Below are 24869 nucleotides of genomic sequence, written 5' to 3'. Positions count from 1 at the left end.
TTTGTGTGTCTTTACTCACCATGAAGCTGAAGGTTTTTCAAAGGTAGACTGGATTTCTTTCTTGATTGGGTGGTTCATAGCCCTTCTGTTTGGCGTTCATGTTTTCCTTACCAATGTCTATGAGAATAATTGGCAATTAATCTCCCAGTCTTTGCATAACATTTTTAAATGGTATCAATTAAAGGGAAAAAGGTTTGATTCTGTGCTTTCCCCAAGCATCACACCTCACATTTTCCAGAGACTCTTAAAGGTCAATGCTGCTTCAAAGTCAGACTTCAGTTTGGACAGACTGCCACCAGAAGGCAACAGTTTCAGATATGTTCCACTGGCTTGAAGTGAGCTAAAACTTTGACTTCTTAAAATGTCAAGCTCATAAATTCACCCCCTTAGACAAAAATCAGATGCTGGTCACCATGCGACAGACATTCACTTAGCCACGATGCTGTGTGGGCCTTGAGCTGCAGCCCACAGGACCATTCAGTCCTTGTCCTTTAAAAGCCAGAAATTAAAATTTAAATATTCTATATTTTGCCCTCTTTAAGTTACATTCACCCACTTTTTGCCAAATTCAGTAATTTTGGGTTAAAATATAAAAAGCACTTACACTTTTGGTGCAGGTGAAATCAAGAATCATATCTTTAGTTTCTGAAGGCTTATTGAATAGATACCCAGAATAGATCCTTCATCCTAAAATAACTGTCATCCTAAAATAACTGTCCCCACTCCTTCCTTGGGGTCAGAGGTTATGACCTCTGCTTCTGTTGAAGGCCCTCTCCTGGATCCCCAGCCCTGGTCAGGCTGAAAGGCAATGATATCGGAGTCAGAGGGGAGCCAGGAGTAGCCCTGGTGAGTGACCTCCAGGAGAGCCCATTGGAGATGGTGGGGGTTCATTTCTAACTACAGGACGGGATTTAAGTATCCTGGGTTCTGTGCACCCTAATGTGAGGCTAATGAGGGCTGACCCTCCCTTGAGTGCCCACAAGGCCCCTCCCCTCTTCCAGGAGGGTGGCCAGTCTGCTGAAGTGCCCAGTCTGCTGTACACATACTCAGGTTAGAGATTCCACTCAGCTCCAGGCAAACTAAGTAGTCCCTTAAATACTCAATTTCCTCATCCATAGAATGGAGACAACAGTAGAACCAACTTATTGGAGATGGAGGCTTGGGTTACATGTAACAGGCAGCTTAGTGCCTGAGCCAGAACAGGCCCTCCGTAGAGGTGGGCTCTGTCTACTCATCTCTCTCCAAGGAACCACAGCAATGCTCACTACCCAGGAGTAGGCAGATGGCACCAGAGTTCTACTAAGGGACAAATCTAAGGTGTTTCTGACAATAAGCCTGAAAATGAACCACGTCTAAATTTTGGTCCTGCTTTGGCAGACCACAGGACCAGATAACATAACCTCCCAGGCATGGGCTCGGGGGCAATGGATATCTGATCTGGGGCATCTGGAAAGGCCAAAGACCACCTCTCGCAAAGCCAGAGGGCTTTCAGGCACAGGCAGGGAAAAGGGACACCAGTGAACCATAAGGTGTCCTCCAAACTCAAGGCATCTTCCACGGTGATAAGGATGGGGTAAAACTCACAGCAGAGGCTTCCTAAGTGACAACTTGCGGGATGGGGCACTGGACACAGGCCCGCTGCCTGGCTGCCTGGCTGCCTGGCTGCCTGGCTGCCTGGCTGCCTGGTGCAGGGGAAAGCAGCCTGTCACTCCAGCTGCACAGCCCTCGGTGGACCCCAGGGAGGCTGTAACCCCTTCACACCTTATTGCCGGGAAGTGACTTTGTGATCTGACACATTAAAAACAGATTCAAGAGAGGCTCCTCTCCAGTGAGTTGGAACCTCAGAGTGACAGGCCTGCCTTCCCTCCCACACTTGCTTGGTTCAGACAGGAGCGATCCAGAAAGAAGGGGGGAGAAGGCAGGGCACAGCGGCTTTACTGAAATGCCATGTTCTCAATGCTCCCATTGCTACCCATAGGGAGAGACTGAGGAAGCTGTGTAACTGAGCCTTCCAATAATTAAGAATAGAAGAATCATGAGGAGCTTCCGATTCTGGATCCTTGGTCCGTGCTGGGGTGCCTGCAGGAAATTCCTGGGGCTGAGCTCCTACCCAGCCCTACAAAGTCCTTGTCCAGCTCAGCTTCGGCCCCTGCCCAGCCCTAATCCAGCCCCAGCTCATACCCTGCTCGGACCAGCCACTGCTTGAGTGCCCCCAAACCCGGCCCAGCCCCAGCAGATGCCCAGATCCTGCCTGACTCCCACCCAACCCCTGCCAGTCCCACGCACCCCTGCAGCTCCACGCCTGTCTGTACAGGCTTTCAGGCAAGGAGCACGGTGTCCGCTTGGGCCGGTGAGTTCAAGGGCGGCCAGTAGAGGGCGCGTCTTACGGAGACGCGCCAGAGCTCTGCAGCCCTCCCGCCCCGGACCCCTACCCCCGCCTGGACCCCAGATCCCAGACCCCAGATCCCGGTGTTCAGACCCAGCCGGAGCCAAGGGGAGCGTGCCCGCCTGGCAGGGGCCAAGCGGGGGTTCGGGGCGGCGTCCGGGCTGCGGAGAGCAGCGCGCTGCGCAAGTCAAATGCGTTTGTGCCACCTGTTGGCCCCGCGCCCACACTGCACGCGCCAGCAGAGTGTCGCTCAGAGGCATCTAAGCGGTACAGGTCTGAGGCCTGCCCTGGGGGGACCCAGGTGTAGGGCTCTGCGCCCCCATCCACCCGGATAGGATAGACGTGGACGGATGTAGAGTGCCTGCAGTGGAGCGTGCCCCAAATGAAATGCCAGGTGACAGTTTCCCAATCGCAAAGACATTAGGAAGGGGAAAGTTGGTAAAAAAGAAACACCTGAGTAAATTTAAAAAGTATTTATTTTCAATATTGCAGTCTTTCTAAACTTTAAACAAAATGTTTCTAAATCTAATCTTTTGAAGCACTCACAAACTGATTAGCTGGTGTGTTTTTCAAGGTCAAGTTTTGACTAGCATGCATTATTTTCATGGGGAAGAAATGACTATTATAAATAACATGTCATTATTTTCCGTGCACATTTATTTTTATCTTCTTTTTAGTGAGTGCATCTTTTCACACACGTGTAAACTACGAGATATATGTGTACCTGCGCTGGATGTATATCTAAAGAACAGCCAGATTTACAAACAATAATTTTAATAACTAATTTGGCCAGATGTAACTTCCTCTTCAGATATTTGTTTTATCTTAGATACGATACTTGTTTGAAGGTACACAGAATTTGATCTTAACTGTATGTTACAACCTGGCCTCCTGAATACCTAAAACATGACTGAGAGGCATGGTTCTGTTCACATTCTACCCAAAAAAAAAAAAGAGAGCTGAAGTCACACAATAACATACAGAACAAGATGGATATTTGCTGTCCCCATGTCGTATCCATGAGATATGTGATTTGGGTTTTTCTAGCATTTCTTTCTTCAGACAAAAAAATATATATATGGTTTCTTATCATGAAATGTATATACCACAAAAACATAAAAGAATGTTCTAATTATAGCTGTTGATATCCTATTAAATAAAAACAAAAGATATATGTTTTTAAATGGATAAATACAAAATGCCAAAGCACACCTTTCACTTTGAGAGAAAATTGTTGTCTTTGTTTCATTTTCCCCATACCTTCTCATTTTCCCCAGACCCCAGTGTGACACTTCCTTATCTCTCTGTCACCAAATAAAGCAGGACATATAAGTGTCATATCTCTTACCATGGTCAGCAAATATTCTCCAGTAGTTCATGATATATATTTTGGTTATACAACTTTATTGGTATATGCATGAGCTCTTTCCTTTTATGTGGAAACACCTCATTTATAACTTACAACAACACAGCAGGAGAGAACTTGACTATGTAAAGGGAAGGAGTGGGGGAAAGCAGGAGGGATTCCGCTGATATCCTTATGTTGCATTTTTTGTATATATATGCATATATAATCTCTCTATACATACACCTATAGATAAAATAAATAGGAATCATCCATATTTCAGATGATATATAGTATCTCTTAAGGAAAGAATATATTATATGTCATATATAATATACTTATATACATAACATTATATACATGTCATAATGTTATGTATATAACACTAAGGTATAAGACAAATAGCCAGGTTCAGAGCTGGAATGAGATAGAGGATAGGGAAAGGAGAATACATTTTTTTTTATCTACAGGACATCCATATTGGATCCAAGTTCAGTGATTTAGTTATGAGATAATATTGAGTTTTAAATGTCAATAATAATTAATATCACAGCATTCTTAATAGCATCTCCCATTTATCGCGCGCGCACACACACACACACACACACACGCACACACACACACACTCGTAAGGAGGATAGGCATTCTTAGCCATTCTAACAAAGCAGCTGGTCAGAACCTGGTGCTGAAAGACTTCTTGGGAGCCTCCTATGAAACAGTTCGGCAGTAGATATTATTATTACATGAAAAAGCAGTTAGGGAGAACACACAAAACTTTCAACCACAGCTTGAGTTTTTATAATTAGGAATAAAGAGATATTTAAAGATACCTGGAAATCGTAGTAAAAGCAAACATGCAAAGATGACATTCATATGCCAAGAAAAGGAAATCACTACAAGAGTAGTAATTACGATAAAACATTTTAAGAGATTATTAATTGAGATGAAATAATGAGAGTGCAAAGGGGCCTTTTTAAAACACTGGGACCCTCAGTGTAGCACTAAAATACTTTATCCATATATAGATATGACACAGAGAGAGAGCTAAGCAGTCCTGAGGACAGACGGGAACATTGGGGCAGTGTCTGGTGGTCCTGACAGTGAGGGAGACCAGCCACCCTGCTGTGGGACTCTCCTCATGACCAGTTGGCTATGTAACCTGTGGCCAAGAGTGTTGCTGAAACCCTCAAATGTGGAATCTAAGCTGGATAAGAAAGAGATGGAGAAAGAAGGGGGCTGAAGGGTAGGTGGGTCTGCTAAAATCTAAGAGCAGTCTTTGAGTCATGAAACAGTAACAGGGGATTAATCTTGGGTGTGTGACTTGGGTGGGTGGGTAGGACCTGTGGATGTTGACCTGGTCTGACTGATAGGAGTGGGTGGCAAAGGGAGGCTGCTGAACATAAGGAGGTCAAGGAATCAAGAGGTCTGTGTGTTAGATGGGTCGTCCAGCAGAGGATCCCAGGATGGAGGATAAGGAGGGTGGAGGGTGATCCTGAGCTAAAAGCAAAGGATGGTCACCTGAGAGAAAGGAATGGCAGAGCTAGTGCAAAAAAAAACAAAAAAAAACAAAACAAAAAAAGGAACAGGTGTGCTTTTGTGATGTGAATACGGAGACCCAGAGGTCTGAAGGGTCAATGGAGCAGATAATCCTCCAAGGGAGGGAGCAGGGCATCACACATCATGCCTGGTGGATACTCACATCCAATCCTGCTTGTACTAAAAATGAACCTAAGCAAAGTGCAGACCTCTGCAAAGCCTCAGTGTTCCTATCTGAAAAATGAGCATGATCACTAGGGCTGCTGTAAAGATTAAATATGTTTACTTCACACAACCTTTTGATGGGTCTGATATGTTACAGTTCATAATAATGTTTGCCAATGCAACTCTTAATCTTAACAGAGCAATAGGCCCCATGCACTGTGCTAGAACTTGGAAATGAAAAGTCACTCAATTTAAGAGAGCACAAAGAAGGCAGAATGGACAGTTTAACAGAGAGATAACTTTTATGTGAAAATTGTGGAATTGATCAGGCATGAGATGGAAGAAAAGGCATGTAATTTCCATGAAATTACAACATGTTCAGAGGCAGATGGACACATGGGACCCAACCATTGTGTGGAAGTAGCAGGTTAAACATACTTAAAAACTCATTTCCAGTGACACTGATACAAGCCAGGTGTGGGGTGAATAAAGAAGAATCATATTTCTCTCCTACTTTATAAGGGCATGAATTCCTTCTACCATTTCTGGGGAGTGAGAAATCTCTACAACCTCCATAAAAATTGTTGCTTCATTTTCTACTCTCTTCCCTCTTCAAAAAAGTAGGAAAATGTGCCAGGTATTGTCCCTGGGGATTCAAATGGAGTACAGTTCTCAGCAGTTGGCAGGAAGGAGAAGAAACAAGCTGTGTCTTAGAAATAAGACCAAAATTTCCTGTTTCCTTCTTTTTCTTTTTAACATTTTAATCTCTGATTCAAGAATCCTAAAGAGTTCAGGTCATTACACAGCTTCTAAATAGTATTTTTGTAAAATCCTCATGACAGATGAAATCCAAGATGTTTGCTAAAGGGACATTTTAATACTATTTTTTTAACTTATTGAGCAAACAGTAAGAACCCTCTGGTTCACTGGTTCCCTTAATACCAGTGCCTAGTAATTTTTTAGAGAAAAATCAGCACCATCATTTTGCTATTACCTTAATGAACACCAATAATAAAGTACAACCCAAAACAGGTTGATGAAGAGTCATTTCTGGAAATCAATAAGCCATTAATTTTGTTTTCCCTTGAGGGGAGCATCAGATGATTGAAAATGAAAGGGGCAGAGGAGATGAGTCTCACGTTGAAGGCAGGCCTGAACAGCTGGAAATACACCTGCGGACATCATCATGGCCACTCATGTCCTTGCCTCATTTGGAAAGTTTTGTAAAATGAGTCAGTAAACAAGGCCATTGCCCAAGAGTGTGAGACAGTGCAAGAATGAAGACAGAACATAGGAACACAGAGCGTGGAGCTTACAGAACATGATGCCTGACATGTGCTGTGCCTGAGAGGCAAGGTGGCTTTCCCAGGGCTATCCGGCAGCCCCTGCAGAGCAAGCTCTTCGCCCTGATGCTGTGACTCTAGGTCACATCTGTTCCCTGCACACTGTCTCTGCTCCCCCAGCTCCTCCAAGGCTGCGGGATCAGAGCTGAGCGTCCCTGCTACCTCAGGGCGTTGGGCAGGAGAGATTCCGAAGTGCCAGGCCAACGGGAGGACCATTCAGCACGTAGGAAAGATGCTGGGAACTGGACTGCGCACATATGCTCATCTCTGGTGCGTACCCAGCAGCAGACATCTATTTAGCACAGCAATGGGCTTCTAATACATGAGGCTTTTACCAAAACTTTCCTTAAGCTTCTCACCTGTTGATGATACAGTATTTCCTCCTTCATGACGTGCCGAAGAGCTAAGCCAAGACATGCTCACTGAACACACTATGGTACGCTGGACAGGATCCTGGAACAGAAAAGAGGATATGAGATAAAAACTAAGAAATCTGAATAAAATATGAACTTTAGTTAATAATGTGTCAATATTGGTTCACTCAGTGTAACAGGTGTACCATTCTAATCGAAAAAATTAATAATAGGAGGAACTGGGTACAGGATACAGGGGGACTCTCTTTAGTATTATTACAATTTTATGTAAATCTAAGCTTCTATAAAATAAAGTTTATTTTAAAAACAATCAGCACAACTGTGCTGCTAAGAGACATGTTGGAAGTGCAGACAGGACAACCTCTCAGGAAGGCAATTGGACGAACAAGAATCCTTGACTATATTACCTAGACATTTCCACCTGGAAATTCCCTATTTAGGCACCTAATCTAAAAATGTTCAAAAGTCCTGAAAGTTATATGGACAAAGGTGTTATTGAAACAGAATTTATAGTAGTAGAAATTGCCAAGAGTAGCAGATTGCATAGACTCTTAAGAAAGAACATAATGCTGTGAACCAAGCTTAAGAGGAGTCTGCAGACAGAAGAAAATTTGCCACATCATCATCACACCTTAAGGATATGGACTAACATTACTAGGGATGACCTCTGGGTGGTGACATTAGGGTTGATTTTAAGTTTCATCTTTGTTCATTTATAATTTCTGAATTGTTTATGTGAAGGAGATGCTTCTGAAATAAGGAACACAGATATATAGAGAAAGGTTTAAGTTGCAAATGAAACATAGTACTTGTTCTTCTATCTCTAAATATTAAGACAGAAAATTATATGAAAGGGTTGGTTTTCCACGGTTTTTTAATTCAAATATAAAATCCCTAAGAGAAGCATTCTTCTACAGAAGCTTCTGTTCTGAAGTAGCTTTTCCCTCCAGCTCTGTGTGTCAGTGGAACAAGCACCAGGGACTGATTATGAAGTAATCTGAACTGCAAGGAGCCTCCTACACAAACTAAAGACTTCAGGTTGGCCCTAATCGATTTGGCTCAATGGATAGAGCGTCCGCCTGCAGACTCAAGGGTTCCAGGTTCAATTCCAATCAAGTGCATGTACCTTGGTTGCGGGCACATCCCCAGTAGGAGGTGTGCAGGAGGCAGCTGATTGATATTTCTCTCTCATCGATGTTTCTAACTCTCTATCCCTCTCCCTTCCTCTCTGTAAAAAATCAATAAAATATATTTTTAAAAAAAACAAACTTCAGGTTGTGTCCTGATGAGATGAACAATTGAATCAACTCCCTCCACTCTCTACCTGTAGGCTGGAGAATATATGTGTGAATCCCTCTGAATGCAACCATAAATTATGCATCCAGCATTTGGGTGATTAAGTGACAGGAATGTGTTACCTGTAGGCAAATTCGGCAGTCACAGAACACACAGCAGCACTTTTCTAAGCAGGAAGGGTCTCAGCAACACTGAGGTCATCCTCTTTAGAAATAACGCCATGTCATTCTTAGCACATGTCTTGAGAATGTTGGAGATGGGTGATAAGAACTTCTGTTTGATGGCTTGTTTCCAGGGCAACACTTCTAATAATGCCACATTCTCTGAGAAATAATACTGATACCTGAGGAACTCTGAACTGTGCATATTCTGTGTCTTGGTGTTTCAAAACATATCACCTTTTATAACAAGTCTTGGGTAAAATTGGACTTGCTGGAGAAACATCATGAAAAGTCATGGTTTCAGATGGTTTAGAACAAACAATAATACATCAATATTTCTGCCCAACTCTCTGATGTGGTGGCCATATCAACCAAAAAAGACTAACACATATTTTTACTCTTTTTTAATATTGAATTTTATCCTAGATGGGTGGGACTTCTGGCATCCATGGTAGAGTGAGACACTAGACAAATCTCCCCAAAAAGCAATGACAAAACTAGGCAATGTTGTCAAAAGCATTATTTCAGGACTCTGGAAATCAAATAAAAACATATCAGAAATTGAAATGCATGTATTCAAGGAACACCACTGAACCCCATGCGAGAACACAGAGATATATGGTATTTTACTGAGGCTGCCTAACCCCACCTGCCCCTAGCTTCCATAATGCAATGGTTCGTGACTCTCATGATGGGCAGGCAGTGGGAACCAGCAGCGCGGCTGCCAGAGGGGCTAACTTAATTTGCAGTGGCATGTGGTGTTGAATAGAATAGTGATCTCTGTGGGGGAGGGGAGAGAAAAACATGAAGGTAAACAGTGCAGTACCCAACCCACACAGAGATTTATTGGCCAAGAATGAAAACTTTATTAGCTCAAGGCATTTGAGCACCATCTCTGACCAATCCTTGTCTGAGTACTAAGCTGTGATGACCAGAAGTGAACTCCATGAAACCAAATTAAAATAGAAAAACAAGGATTTTCAAAAAATAAAAAACCACTAAATGGAGATATCAGTGGTCACACCCAAGGTAAACAGAATTTACAGAATTAGTAGAGGCAACTCACTAAACAAATGAAAATCAAAACCAGCAACAACAAACACGGTGGGGAGGGGGGGGAGAGGGAGATCATAATCCAGAGTTGCTATAATATATCGCCCAAAATATCAAGTTTTTAACAAACATTTCAAAACAGGCAATGAAACAGGAACTTGTGATCCACCATTGGGGGAAAAGCAGTCAATGGAAACTCCCTGAGAGGACCCAGAGGTTGAAACAGCAAAGGCCTCACAGCAATTACTGTAAATATGTTCAAATACTGAGACAATGATATGCAAAGGTAAAGAAAAGCACAACGATAGTGACTCGTCAGCCAAGAAAGACGATTAAAAAGACAAGTCACAAGAGATATGCTGGAGTTGAAAATCATCATAACCAAAGTGAAAATTTCACTCAACAAAATATTCAGACTGGCTCCATAAAGGGTGAGCAAACGTAAACATAGATCAAGGGAAAATATCCACTCTGAAGAACAAAAGAGAAAAAAGATTGGGGGTGAGGAGGAGAAACAGAGACCTATGAGACACCATAAAATATACCAAGATATGTTTAATGGGAGTCCCAGGAGGAGTAGGAAGTGTCAGAAAAATACCTGAAGAAATAATAGCTGAACACTTCCCAACTTTGATGGAAATTTTGTATGTCCAAGAGGCTCAACAGTTTCTAAATAACAAAAACACAGAGAAACCCCATCTAAACACGATAGTCAAATTGTTGAAACCCAAAACAAAGAGAAAATCTTAAAAGGAGGAGAACAGAAACCCTCCTTGAAAAGGAACCTGTGAAGAGATTAACCACTGACCCCCCCCCAGAAGGAAGTATGTATGCAAGAAGGTAGTGAGGTAACGTATTTATTAAAAGTGCCGAAAGGAAAAACAAAAGCAAACAAAGAATTCTCTAATCAGCAATGCAATCCAGCAAGTGAAAAGGGTTCCAGTCAGTGCAATTGAACAAGATAAAGAAATAAAGACATCTCTATAAAAGAGAAAAAAAGTAAAACTTTTTTTACAGGTGACACAATGCTGTTTGTGATATTTAAAATTATGTTTCCAATTTTCTGTTTGGTCATACCTCTAGTACCTTATTTCTTTCCTTTTCCCTTTGGCTGGTTTATTTAATGTTTCTTACCATAAATTTATACATGGGGTTATCTATGTAACAATCTTCTGAGCATTTAGAAGCGAAAATACACTAGACCAAGCATCAAAACAAAACACAAGCCTGCCAACTTTTAATTCCCCAGATTTGTTCTGTTTCTGTAGAACGAATAAATTTAAGAGAAAAAGAAAACATTTTTGAATGCCAGAAAAAATACTCTTAAAATTTGAATTGTCGTCTTAGCACTCAAATGCATTTGTTTACGATGGAACAGGGGTCAAAAGGAAGTCGCAATTACGTTTAAATTGTTTCCAACCATTAAAGACTGACTTCTGTGCTGCCCAGTACCTAAAGGAAGGGAAGATAAACCGAGAACTCTGCTTGTGGCCCGCTCTCCAGCCTTCCTGTAGACGGGGATGATGACCAGCCACTGTGAGAGTCATTGTCCCGGGTGGTGCCATGAATCTTTGCCACATCTGTAAGAGATTATTTGTTTTCAAATAGCCTGTTAACACTGCCACCAGCACACACCACTGGTCCAGATTTGTGGTTTCAGAAGTCACTTCTATCACACCCAGCAAGCCTGCTGTGGAGTTCGTGTTGCTATAAAAAGCCTCCTCGTGGCTAAGAGAAGCTCTGGCTTCAGCTGGAAGCCTGGTCCTCAGAGGCAGGTCAAAGGTGAGCATTCCGTAGCCTCTTCTGCACTGATGAGTTGATAGAGAATCCCAAACTGTTTCCCTGATATTTTAATTTCTAACAGAAAGCAAACAAAACAAAACCTACTAGGAAAAAAAGGTGATTGGGAAACAAAACAGAAGCACCCCTCTGTTGAACACTTGCTCCCGTGTGCTCTTTGGCCTCATTGTGGCAAAGGCACATGGCCCCCTGCATTTGGCCTCACGGCCCTGCCCCGCCGCCAGCTGGCTGCCCTGGCACCGCTGATGCTCACTCACCTTTCCTCCAGCACCCGTTTATCCGATCCAGGCTGCTGCTGCACTGGCGCTCCCACCTGTCTGAAGCATCGGTAGCTGTCCCCACACCATGTTCTGGGTGGGGACAGTACTAGTGACATCCAGAGCTGCTGTGCCAGTTCAGCAGGTACACGCTCCAGGGAGCTCTGCCCACAGACGGCTACTAATGCAAGGTGTGACCAGAGTCATTTTTAGCAGCTCTTATTCTTTATGAAAAGTGCCTGTAACGAAGTTGTTTGCCGGTTGAACTAATTCAGGAATGTATTTGAAATACATATTTTATGATTGCCTGTGTCATTTCTCAGTGTAATGGGTGGTCCAGAAAACTTTCAGGTATTAGTGCTAACTGACTAGTTAAAGGCATGGCATTATGGACCTTTCTTTAGTAAAAATTATTTTAAAAGTAGAAAATTATGATTCAAAAGCTACTGTATTGTTTTATTTGAGGTAGATAATTGTAACCCAAATGGTATATGTTTTATCTTCATGTTACAGTATAATTGCATAGAGGGGAAAAAGGAAATCAAGATTAAAAGCCCCAGGTGTGTTACTAGACAACTACTACTTCAATCCCATTTTTAATTTCTCCAAACTTGCAGGAGTTCTTATGGAAATTACTATTAAGATCTATTTTTATGTATATTTAAGCAGTTGCTCTGTACAGTGGCCTTAAAATAATTAGCAATTTTCCTGTTTTCTTTTACAGCATTCAAAGTCGTTAACTTCTCTCTGTGTAAGTTTCCTCACTTTATAAAACAGAAGTTTTTCTCATTTTATAAATGAAGATGCCTCTGCCACACTACATCACAGGATTGTTCTGACCTAGTGGGCTCTCCTTGAAACAGCTGGAACAGAGGAAAACACTATGGAAAGGTACATTTTTATACCATTATTACCCATCATAGTGGCGGCATGCAATGCACTAGCCTTCAATCACCTTGTCAGAAGTAAGATTCCAGGTTTCAGGCTGATGGACTGCAGGGAAGCGGACCCACATGCCACGCTGTGGAATTTGCCGTTCTCAGGTGTTTTGATTTCTTCCTGTGAGTGGGTAGCGCTCTTAAATCTGCCCCTTATAGAGGGTCCTGCACATCCCTGTAACCAGGAGGCCACCTGCTCTCACTCGGCTCATCTTTCTGGGCACATCCAGGTCTGGAAGCTCTTCAAGGGAACATTTTTGGTCCATTATAGAAACGCACACAGTGCTTCCCAATGGCTAGGACGATTTGTTTTCTTTGGCCAATTTCTACATCTCTCCCCTGATGTACAATCCCCTGCCCTTGAGGGGCCCAGGTGGGTCTGAGGACTTCCAGGTGGGAGTTGAAGGTGCTGACAGCATTGTCACAATGACACCGATTGAAGGTAAAGGGCATAGTTTCTGCAGACTCTGAGAGTGTGAGAGCCAAGAGGGAGCACCTGCTTGTGTGAAAGTTGAGGACCAAGCACGTCAACTTTTCTCCAAAAAAGGAAAGATTTGCTAACGGTGGTGAGCAGGAGGGCTTTTGGACCTGTGGGGGAGTGGCCGTGTGAGCCAGGCGGGGAGGCCGCTTTGCAGAGCCAGCGGGGCCTCAGGGAGGAAATGAACCTTACCAGCAAGAACAGTCCTGTCCCGCTGAGCCTGCCTTCCTCAAAGGTCCCCTCCACCAAGAGTCCCGGCAGAATGGAGCCAGTGCCCATCATGTGTCCTGATATGTGTGATGCTGGGCGACCCTGGCTGGGTCCCAGGACTGCACTGTCCCCATGGCTAGGTGCAGACTGAGAGCTGCGTACAACACAGAAACACAAACTCCTGTGGGAATACACGCGGAGAAGGCCCAGTACACACTGGCTCTCACCAACCACGAGCAGAGCCCCCCGCCTCCCTTCCAGCTGCTTCTGTTCATTTTCCACCTGTGTCTCTGTCTCAGTCATCGGTCTTTCCTCCGCCTGGTGGTCTCCTTTTGTCCCAGAACCATTGGACTTTCTCCAGGCAGCAGAGAACTGGCTGCTTGTGTGTGGATGGATTTGTCTCACTATGTAACCTAGAAAGGCCGACTAAGTCAGCAAAATTACAATGTGCTGGCCTGGACTCATCACCTGGAACCCCCAGTAAAAGACAGTCTGATTGACTGGGCTGGGCTCTCAGCCCTTAGAGCCAACCATCAGGTTCTTGGGGACAAAATAGAATGGCTGATGGGCAGGGCGGTCCTATAGCCAAGAGGTGAGACACTCCAAGGAAGGAGGTCGGCTTTGCCAGCAGCTGGTGAGGGATCCTGGGAAAAGGTGTGATGACAAATGTACCTAGAGGAGTGTCCCCCCTGTAGGCGGTGGGGTCAGGCAGGGCTGGGATTGCATTTTGGCTTTGCCTGTCACTGGTCACCTTGTGCCTATTATTTAAAACGTCTAACTCGCAGCTCAGCTATCTGTGTGAAGGTTATTGTTTTTAATAAATAGTTCAGCTTCCATGGATGACATTTCATTGTTTTCACTGACACTGGTAATACCAGTTCACTGGGAAGGCATGAGATAAGGGTCAGAGAGGAGAGAGAGCTGCATATATGTTGGTGCTTATTTGCTTCCACCAAATAGTGCTTAAATGAAAAAAAAAAAAAAAACCCTAAAGGAGACCTCTAAGGGATCTGCTCTGAGCAGCTGCCCACAACCAGGGAGGAGCAGGGAGCATAGGGGTGAGGGAGGGAGCACAGGGCTGTACTGGCCTCTGAGCCAACAGCAAGCTGCCCCGGGCAAGTGTCCATGGGGTCAGCCCTGACCCACCATCAAGGCACAGGGCCTCCGCCAGGTTAGGATATAAAGTCAGCAGACAATATGAGCTTGTTTCTTTGTGTTTTGAGGTGTGTTTTTTTTAGATTCCACATATAAAAGAGATCACACAGTATTTGTCTGACTTATTTTACTCAGCATGATGCCCTCAAGGTCCATCTATGTTGTCTCAAGTGGCAAAATTTTATTCTCTTTTATGGCTCAAGTTCTTTATCCATTCAATGAACACTTAGGTTGTTTCCATATTTGGGCTGCCATGAACATGGGGGTGCATATATCTTTTCAAATTCATGTTTTAATTTCCTCTGGATAAATACTTAGAAGTGGGATTGATAAATCCATTTTCAACTTTTTGAGGAATCTCCATACCGCTTTCCATAGTGGCTGCATCAATTTGTATTCCCACCCACAAGGGTTCCCTTTTCTCCATCTTCTTGCCAGCACTTGTGACTTCTTATCTGTTTTATGACAGCCATTCTAACAGGTGTGAAGTGATATCTTGTTGTGGTTTTGACTTGCATCTCCCTGATGCTTAATGATGTTGAGCATCTTTTCATGTATGTGTTCTTTCAGAAAACATCTATTCAGATTTTCTGTCCATTTTTTTAAATCAGATTTATTTTTGGCTGTTGAGTTGTATGAGTTCTTTATATATTCTGGATATGAGCCCCTTATCAGATATATGATTTGCAATTATTTTCTCCCATTTAGTAGGTTGCCTTTTCATTTTGTTGATCGTTTCCTCCGCTGTGCAGCAACTTATTAGTTTGATGTAGTCCCGTGTGTTTATTTTTGCTTTTGCTTTTGGTGTCAGATTCAAAAAACTCATCACCAAGACCTATGTCAAGGAGCCTACAGCCTGTGTTTTTTTCTAGGAGTTTTATAGTTTCAGTTGCATTCAAGTCTCTAAACAGTTTGAGTTATCTTTGGTGTAAGACAGTGGTCCAGTTTTAGTCTTTTTCATGTGGCTGTTCAATTTTCTCAACACCATTTATTGAAGAGACTCTCCTTTCCCCATTGTATATTCATGGCTCCTTTGTTGCACATTAATTGACCATAGATGCATGGGTTTATTGCTGGGCTCTCTATTCTCTTCCCAGAATAATGTTTGACAACAGATCCGTGCATCATGGCCCAGCCATGTTGACACATAAAACGAGCCATCACAGATGGATGATGTAGCTGTCACCAGGATCTTGTTCCAGAATCTGTGGTTCCCCCTCCCCCTCTCTCCAGAGATGCAAAAGCAGACCCCAAACAGCAGCTGTAGCAGCCCCAGCAACCGGGCCTGGGGAGTCTGTGGACCGGATAGTCAGAGCTCATCATGACCGCTGAAGCGATGGTTTAAACACACAGCAGCACGGGACGTGAGCTCCCAGCCTCACTGAGGCGTGTGAGGGCTTCTACTGCAACACCTTCCACATAGCCCCTTCCAATGACCCTGCCACCATCATCCCACATGCAGACTGTCAGTTCTTGGAGCATGAGGATCTTCGTGTCCCCAGAGGCTGGTCTGGAGGCTGTTCAGAGCAAGTACCTGCTAACAATCCATTGAGGTGGTCATGGCTTCCTGTCCAGACCACTCCTCTTCTTCACTGATCCCACCACCCACCGCCCAAGTCACCAGACCAAAAGTTGTGGAGTGTGTCTTAGGGACTAGAGATAACATTGAATATCCTGGAGCTGGGTGTCATTAAGTAGTATCAGGATGGTCCCAAGGAGTTAAAACACCATTTTCCATTGCAATTGTTAACATTAAAAATACAACTTAACCCTAGTTTTCTTGATATGTTCCATGTACAAAAGAAGGGCTATAAATAAATCATTCAACCAAAGAGGAGAACCGTCTAGGAATTAATTTATTCATATAGTCCTACCCCCCCAGGGCTGGAAGGGGTTCTCAAGGGGGATTTAAAATTACTGACTGTTTACACAATGGAAAGCTTCTTGGCTTTCATTGTCTTCCCCGACAGCAGCAAGAGTCACAAACCAAACTCAGATAAATCTACATCCTTCCGAAGATGCCTGAGCAAGTGGGTGCGCCAGCGGCCACACCATCAGGCTAAATGCATGGCACGGCACAATGACAGAAAGACGCTTCCGTGGGGACAAGGAACACAGTTATTTGACCATAGAAAGGGCCCCTGGCCAGTGCATCCTTCCTGACGCCCACTCTGCAGCGCCCCATACACTGCCAATGCAGGGCGCTAGTTTCCTCCCTGTCCCCACATGGCTGGTGAAAATACCCACAGAGATGGATACACAGGGATTCCCTCCAGCCCACCCAGGCCACACAGCCGCAGCTCTGTGTCCCTCCATCGTCATTCCATGCCACTCAATAACACAGATTTAAAGCCATACTTTTCCCAAACAATAAAACATTCTGCACCAAAAAGGTCTCTCAAGGTATTCATGAGGCCCATACCTGGGGGTTTTATTAACTTCCCTGATGCTTGGAAGGTGGTCAATGCATCTGACCGTCAGGCTAGAGAGTCTCTGGAGACACTAAGGGCTGCCTCCCACTCCTTGACCACATCCTCCCTCCCCCAAGCACAAAGCAGTGAAACTGCAGGAGCTGCAAGGGAGGGCAGGTCGCAGAGCAGGCAACATGTGCCAGAAGATGAGCCCTGAGGCCTGAAAGGGACTAAAGTGCCCCTCGCAGACCCTGCTCTAGGGGTACAGTCCATTGTCTGCCCAACCCCCACGCTCCCCAAATAAAGGAAATCAGGAAGACACAGTGTGGCCTACTTGGCAAGTTCCCTGCTTGCTGTGGAGGAAGGTAATTTGTTACATAAATAATGAATCAGATGTGTGTTAACGTGGAATTAGTTCTTGAAGCGGTTTGTAGAGCAATTGTGTGACTCCAGGTCACCGCGGGCTGTCAGTTCCAGAGACTCCTGGATGGATGCGTCCCAAGTTCTTGTGACTGTGCACCCTCAGTGGGGTTTCTTCGTGGGGTCTCCCTAATTCCATCAAATTCTGGAAGGAGTCACAGAGCATTCAAGATGTAAAAAGATCCCTTTTAAATGGCAAAGGCTTCCAAAGGACTCGGCCCATACTCTGTCTCTCTGTGTCCTAGAATCGGGATGTTAGGGTGACTTTTCTCACTGGGATTTCAAAGGTTCAAAGTCGTCCATGCAGAGAAGATCCCTGTTTTTTGTCTCTCCCTCCGAAAGCCCACTGAGTTCACGTGTCCAGGCAAGCTGAGCGGAGATGACGGAACCCAGGAGAGACAGCGAGGAGCTGGCGAGAGCTGTGACATGTGTGCATGCGCCAAGCACTAGGGGAAGTGCAGGGTTGGTTCCAGAAGGATCAGCACAGCCCGCATTGATTACGTTCATCCTGCCAGGAATGGGGGCCTGAGAAGGAAACCCAGAGGCGGGGCAGAACCCAGGATGCTCTCCGTTATAGGAGCCCTGGCAGGCGGCCTCCCGTCCACACCCGGAGGTGAGGCAACATGAAAACGCTGCCATCCTCCCCCAGCCACCCTGACAAGAGGGCACTTGACCTTCCTCAAAATCCAGCAGCAACAAGTGTCCGGAAATGGAGGGGCTACGTGGGGCCTGCCCCTCCCGCCCCATCCTGGCCCTGAGATGTCCCAGGGCACGGCTGCGGGAGAGGAAGCTGTTGCTGGATGGCTGGATGCAGCTGGAAAGAATTCCGAAATTACCACCACGTCCAATTTTAGACATCCTATTCCTCTCCCTGCGCCTGGGAAATCTGTTGTCTGCATGTTCCCGCTGTCCTGCCAAGTCCCCGCCTGCCTCCTCTGAACAGCCCAGTGCTCCAGCCACCCACTGAGGGCGCGGCTCTGAGTGCACCCGCTCCTCGCATCCCTGTCCTGGGAGGGGGATTTCATGAGCCTGAAGGATCCCTGTGCTCCGGGCCCCAAGGCATTTAGCAAACTGTCTCATGGAGTCACTGATAGATATTGTGGATAAATGAGTCCCTCCCAGAACAAAACTCAGGTTGGAGCTGCCACTGGCCTGGCCTGCTGCCACCTGTGTCTCCTGCACCACCCTCTGACCAGCATCTCAGGTACAACCCCTCCTGCCTCCCGGACAACGGGCTCAGTGTAGCCTGGCCAGTGGGCACCTCTGTCATCAGATCTCAGGGAGAAGACCCTGCTCCCGGCCTCCCTGGCGGCTCCAGTGGAAGGTAAGGGAGGACTCAGGGACATGGCCCCTTAAGATGGAAACAGCTCAAGATCATCTTCAGGACAAAATGTTTTCTGACATTTACTGTCATCTATTGTAGCAGACAAAACTGAACATACTGGGTTGTTTGAAAGTAACTTTAAAAGCTTTGTGAAGGAAAATTCCAAAGAGGACACACAATATCAGAAGCTAAATGTTCAACTATATTTCAATAGATGCCCATTGCTACCCCTACAGCTAAAGAACAATCGAGGGCCAAGGACAGATGAAGTGGGAGACACAGAAAATCCGAAGACAAAGCTGCCGCCCCCTCCCATGGGCCAGTGGCGGTTCTTCTCTGAGATGCTCTCCATTGCTGAGAGCAGACCGCAAACGCCACACCAGTGGGCTCACTCCAGCCCTGGAGGTGATAGCCTGTCTGGGCCCTGCTCCAGGAGCCCCTTTCTGAGTAGCAAGGTGGAGCTGGAGCCTTGCTGCCTACATCCACCCAGATCACCTGAGGCTCCTCAGGCTCCTGTAGCTCTATTCTTCCACGAGCAGCTGGAACTGCCTCTACAACAATCCAGCATCTAAGAAAAGAGGCTTGGGCGAGCCTGGTTGATGACAGGCCTGATTTCAGGGGGCAGACCTGAAGGCAGTTCAAGGGGCACTTTGTGACATTGGGTGAGGCTTGACCCCAGGGCCCTGACCTCCCCTGGGCTGGCTTGAGGACTGAATGAGAGCACGCCTACCCTGTGGTGAGCAAGGAACATGAGGAGAGTCCCGGCCGTGGCTGACATGGATCCTTCCAATCAGCTTTACCTACAGAGCCGATTCCCATTGAGAAGCACCCCTCAGTGGGTTTCAAGGTGGGCTGTGGCGAGAATGTTAGCAATGTCCTTGGCTGCCCCATGCCCTCATCTTTGTCACAGGGCGTATCCGACGAACTCTGGATACTGCAGGGAGGATCAGGGCTCAGGGTCTGGTAGAGATGAGACACATTTGAAGTATAGGCAGAAAACCAGGTTGTGGGACACACAGGGGTTACAGCTCAAAAGCAGAGAAAACTGTCCTCACACCCAAGAAAAAGGGCGTCGGGCTTGAATTGAGCTGAAGGAAGATGGGCATGTGTAGGTGAGGTGGGAAGGAAGGTGGATGATGTCACTAGGGGAAGTCTAGGACCTATTGGCCAATGAGCCAAGAATTAATGAGGATTTAAAGTAAGGTGCACCACATCGATGGGAAAGAAAGGCACTGGCCTGAGAACCTGATGTGGAAAGCCAGGCTGGTGACCACAGGGGTGTAGGTGTGAGAAAAGAGCATGTCAACACATGGCACATCAAAGGAGGCTCTCAAACAACTCTGAGGGTTTATCACCAACAGGATACTGTGTTTAATCTGTTCACAAGCCCATAGCTTGTGGCAAATGCACTTGCAATTTGTGCCCCTGAACTGATATACATGAATAAATATGTATTGTGGGAAAACACTTAACAGAGATCTACCCTCTTAACCAATGTTAAGTGCACAGTGCAGTATACTTAGTTATAGACACAATGTTGTATGGCGGGTCTTTACAATGCACTCATTTTGTGAAACTGAACAGCAACTCCCAGTTCCCCATCCTCCCCCACCCCAGCCCATCCCTGGCAACCACAATTCTACTCACAGTCTCTAAGGGTTTGACCATTTTAGAAACCTTGTGTATGTGAATTCATGCAGTGTTTGTCCTTCTGTGATTGGCTTAAATCAGGATCTCAAAGAGCTATCTGCACCCTCATGCTCATTACAGCATTATTCACAACAGCCAAGACTTGGAAACAATGGCATGTCCATGGACAGATGAATGGGTAAAGAGTGGCCCTTATGTGCTGTGGAGTGTTATTTAGTCATAAGAAAGAAGGTCCTTCCATGTACAACAGCATGGATGAACCTGGAGGACATCATTCATGTGTCAAATGTCAGGGAATGTGGGCCACAGTAAATGATTAAATGCTGGTGGACAATTTTATTCATTTAATATTCAACATAATTTTGTCTTTCTTTGTACTGGTATTTTCCTGCCTTTGTAAGTTACCCAAATTATAGCTGATTTCTCTTTCTGGTTTCTCATTAGTTTTGAGGTTTGAGTACTGACAATGGAAAATCCATTCTTCCAGATGATTTGGGACTCTGTGAGGAGCAGGCTTCCTCTAGCCACACAGGAGGGTTGATCACCTACGATGTCCCACACCACAGGAAGCTCCAAAGTCTCTCCCTAAGTAAAGAGTCATGTGGGTTGGGGGGGGCACCACGGGGGCCAGGGCAGGAACTGTGACCCCACAGTGATATCAGGAACCCTGGGTGTACTGGCGGCCACCCTCACCCTCACCAACTCCACTGCCAGTACTCTGCTTAGAGATGGTAAGGGTTCCAGTGTGCATGTTTGATGGTGAATTTTCAGGAAAACACAGGGAAAGTGGTCTTGCTGACACTGTCTGTGAGTGTCTTTATGTGCATTAAATGGTCAAATCCATGGTCTGGCCATCGTCTGCATGGGACAGGACATTCAGATACACAGGGATCCTCTCCTGTTTTGATCTGGATCAAGTGAGCTGGGAATGCAGTGTTCTGTCTTCACTGCTCTGTTAATACATGAGTCTGCTTCATTCATTTTTAAAAATATTATTCAAGCCTGGCTCACAGTGGTTGAGTGTTGACCTATGAACCAGGAGGTCACGGTTCAATTACTGGTCGGGGCATATGCCCAGATTGCAAGCTCCATCTCCAGAGTCATGTATGGAGGAGGCATCTGATCAATGATTCTGTCTCATCATTGATGTTTCTATCTCTCTCTCCCTCTCCTTTCCTCTCTGAAGTCCTATATAATAAAAAGCTAATATGCAAATAGACCAAATGGCAGAAACAACCAAACAACTTTTCCCTATGACATGCGTGGACCACCAGGGAGCACAAGCAGAACATGGCAGGCATTGGCAGCAGGTGGCAGAGCGCGGAACATGGAGGGCGTCAGCATCGGTGGGATGGTGGAACAGGTGACCTGGGGGCGCCAGACCAAGACAGGGTGCTGGTCGCTGTCATTGGGGTAAACCTCTGGTGGTTACTGAAAATTCTTTGCTCCCACGCCGCGGTCCCACCCGGCACTCACACCCACTGCCAGCGCTGGCCCTGATTGCTCTGCACCGTCAGCAGGTGCAAGTGGTGACTGCTGGCCCCAATCACCCCTCAGGGCTTCTTCACCTCCTCCTGTTCCTAAGGGGCATTCAGGGCCAGCAGCTGCCTCTCAAACCTGCTGCTGGCACCAGAGCTGCCACTTGCACCCACTGCTGGCGCCAGCCCCGCTTGCACCCACTGACAGTGCTGAGTGCAAGCAGGGCCAGCACCATCAGTGGGTGCAAGCGGCAGCTGCTGCCCTGATCTCCCATGAGGGCTTCTTCACCTCCCCCTGAGGGGCAATCGGGACAGCAGCCACCACTTGCACCCACTGACAGCACCAGCCCTGCTTGCACCCACTGTTGGCGTTGGCCCCAATCACTCCGCACCGTCAGCGGGTGCGAACGGGGCCAGTGACATCAGCGCATGGGAGTGGTGGTGGCAGAAGCTGGCCTGCTGGCAGACAGGGGACTGGCACTGCTGCAGGAGGGGCCTGGTAGAGGCATGGAGGATGGGCCTAGACCTGCCCCTGTGCCCACCACAGCCTAGCAGCCCACAGTTCCTTTCAAGGTGCATGAATTCATGCACTGGGCCCCTAGTCAATAATAAAAATATATTTTAAAAAATATTATTCAAGACAAATACATTTTCTTTTATTCACAGAAGTTTTCTCTTAGTGATGGTGTAATTCAATGTTGAGAACATGGTTTAGTAAATGCAGAAGGAAGCAGAACTCTGAACTAAGGATGCGGTTGTGGACAAAATGGCTTTCCCTGCCCAAGGAGTGAGATGGGAAGCTCCCCTGTAAAGAGAAATGGAGGAGGAATGGGGAGTGAGGAGAAAGGGGGGCCATGCCATCAAGGTGGGGCCTCACCCATCACCCCATAGAGCTTCAGTGACAACACAAGAACCATGGCACATTTGGTTTCTGGGTGTGAATCCAGGAAACTCTGGGATAGGACAGAAACTGTTTGCAAAGATGCTGAACAGGAGGCTAGTTCTATCATAATTAGAGGCCCAGTGCATGAAATTTGTGCATGGGTAGGGTCCCTAGCAGCTGCCAGCTGCTGGCTGGGGCCTCCCTTCCCCAGCTGCTGGCTGCCAGCCAGGGCCTTCCTTCATTCTGCGCCAACCCCTGGTGGTCAGTGCACGTCATAGTGAGCAATCAAACTCCCAGTGGGTCGAACTCCTGAGGGGACACTTTGCATATTAGGCTTTTATATATATAGATGGGCTGGATCATCTGCCCACTATGATAGGCTCTGAGCACCTTAGGTCACCCAGACCCCCAGAGTCCTATTTCTCTCAATACCTTCTCTACTAGACAAAGGGCCCCTGGGAACTGGGGTGCTCTCAGTGCCATCCCCAGGACTTCCTCAGCCTTGATGGTCTTCCACACACATGCACACAGAAACACATACACACACACACTCACATATGTGCTCACACATACACACACTCGCCAGCACTATGGTATCAGTGAACTAATCCATTGAAAGTGGGTCTTCCCCTCTGGGCAGGGTTCTAGAGATGCTTGTGTAGCAGAACCTCCGAGGTTAGTGCTGGCAGTGTGTGGCCAACCCTGGGGAGGCTGATGAGAGGAAGCCTTGCTCCACATGCATAGATGTGAGCATGGCCAGAGGGGGCCTCCAAACCAGGACACTGAGGGAGAGAACTGGCTCAAAGGGGCCAGCACAGTGGGATCTGCTCCAGGCTCTCAATCACCCAGCCTGGTCTCCTGCCCCACAGGAATGCTGTGAGCACTGTCTTCTGAATTCAGACTGAGTCTGCTCCTTTTTGTGTAAAACAGAAAAAAGAAAAGAAAGGAAAGGAAAGGAGAGGAGAGGAGGGGAGGGGAGGGGAGGGGAGGGGAGGGGAGGGGAGGGGAGGGGAGGGGAGGGGAGGGGAAGGAAAGAGAGGTTGGCAATACCAGTAGATTGTCTCCTGCCCCCAACCCCTATAACACCAGATCCAGACTCACATGTGTGAATTGTGTGGCTGTGAAACTATCCATCAGCGCTTGCATCAGCATTGGCAACTAGAACCATCTCCACACCGTCATAAGTGCATAATCATGGGATTAAGTTATGTGTAATTTAGAAATATTGCCTGAAGAAACGCTTGTTCTGCTATTTATCTGGTAAATTTTACTTATGCTCCTCCAAATCCAACACTTGTGGCTTGCAATCTTCAAAATGTTTCTGGTTTCCAGTCCAGCAGATTTCATCTGTCAATTTGAGCAGATAGTTTTGTCAAAATTCTTTCTAAGTTCTTTGCTCTGCCCACTCTTCCCTTGTCCTCCACCAGTTTCAGGTCAGCAGAAAACACCCGAGCTGTGAAATTAGCCTGCACACTCGCTCATCAGCACACTCCGTGTGGGACTCAGGGGCGGGAGGAACACGCGGGCGGAGCCACCCCTGCCTACTGGGCCCGAGCCTCCTTTTCCAAAGCATATACTTGAGGTGGAAATTTTTCATAATTGCCTCAGCACAAAGGTGAGTTTGTTTGGAAAGTTTCAGCAAAACCTGCTCATCTGTGTTGTTGTTGTGCAAGACTGTGGAAGGACAAGCCCCGGGAAATGAAGAAAATGTTTGCCCATGAGTAACTCAAAAGTCCATCATTTGATTTAAAACGTTACAGAAGTCCAGGATTCAGAAAAGAAAGACAAATCAGATAAGTTTAAGAAAGCACAGAGAATGCACTTTTATCTGATTTTCTGATTCAATCCTTAACCAAAATATCTTAAACTATTAAAATATGAACATCTGATTTTCCCAATACTGTTTCTGAAGGACAGGCGGCCAGTTGTAACGCTCTAAGGTTTGTTTGGTTTTGGTGTTTTGTTTTGGGGGTTTTTTTGGGGGGAGGGGGGCTGAGTGGGAGCAGCCTCTGTATATTCTTGAGCAGTGGGTGACTCATGAAACCTGAAGATAATTGCCAGATTGCATATTTACAAAGGAAACATAAGACCAAGATTCACATATTGAAAAGATTTCCATTCAAGGGTAACTGACTTAATTTCCATCATTCCTGGAGAGCTGGGAAGATGAGACTCGTTTTTAAAAATGTGTATTCATACTGATCAT

The sequence above is a fragment of the Plecotus auritus genome (assembly GCF_963455305.1).
Source record: "Plecotus auritus genome assembly, chromosome: 7".
Classification (NCBI taxonomy): Eukaryota; Metazoa; Chordata; class Mammalia; order Chiroptera; family Vespertilionidae; genus Plecotus; species Plecotus auritus.
This window is presented reverse-complemented; position numbering follows the sequence as displayed.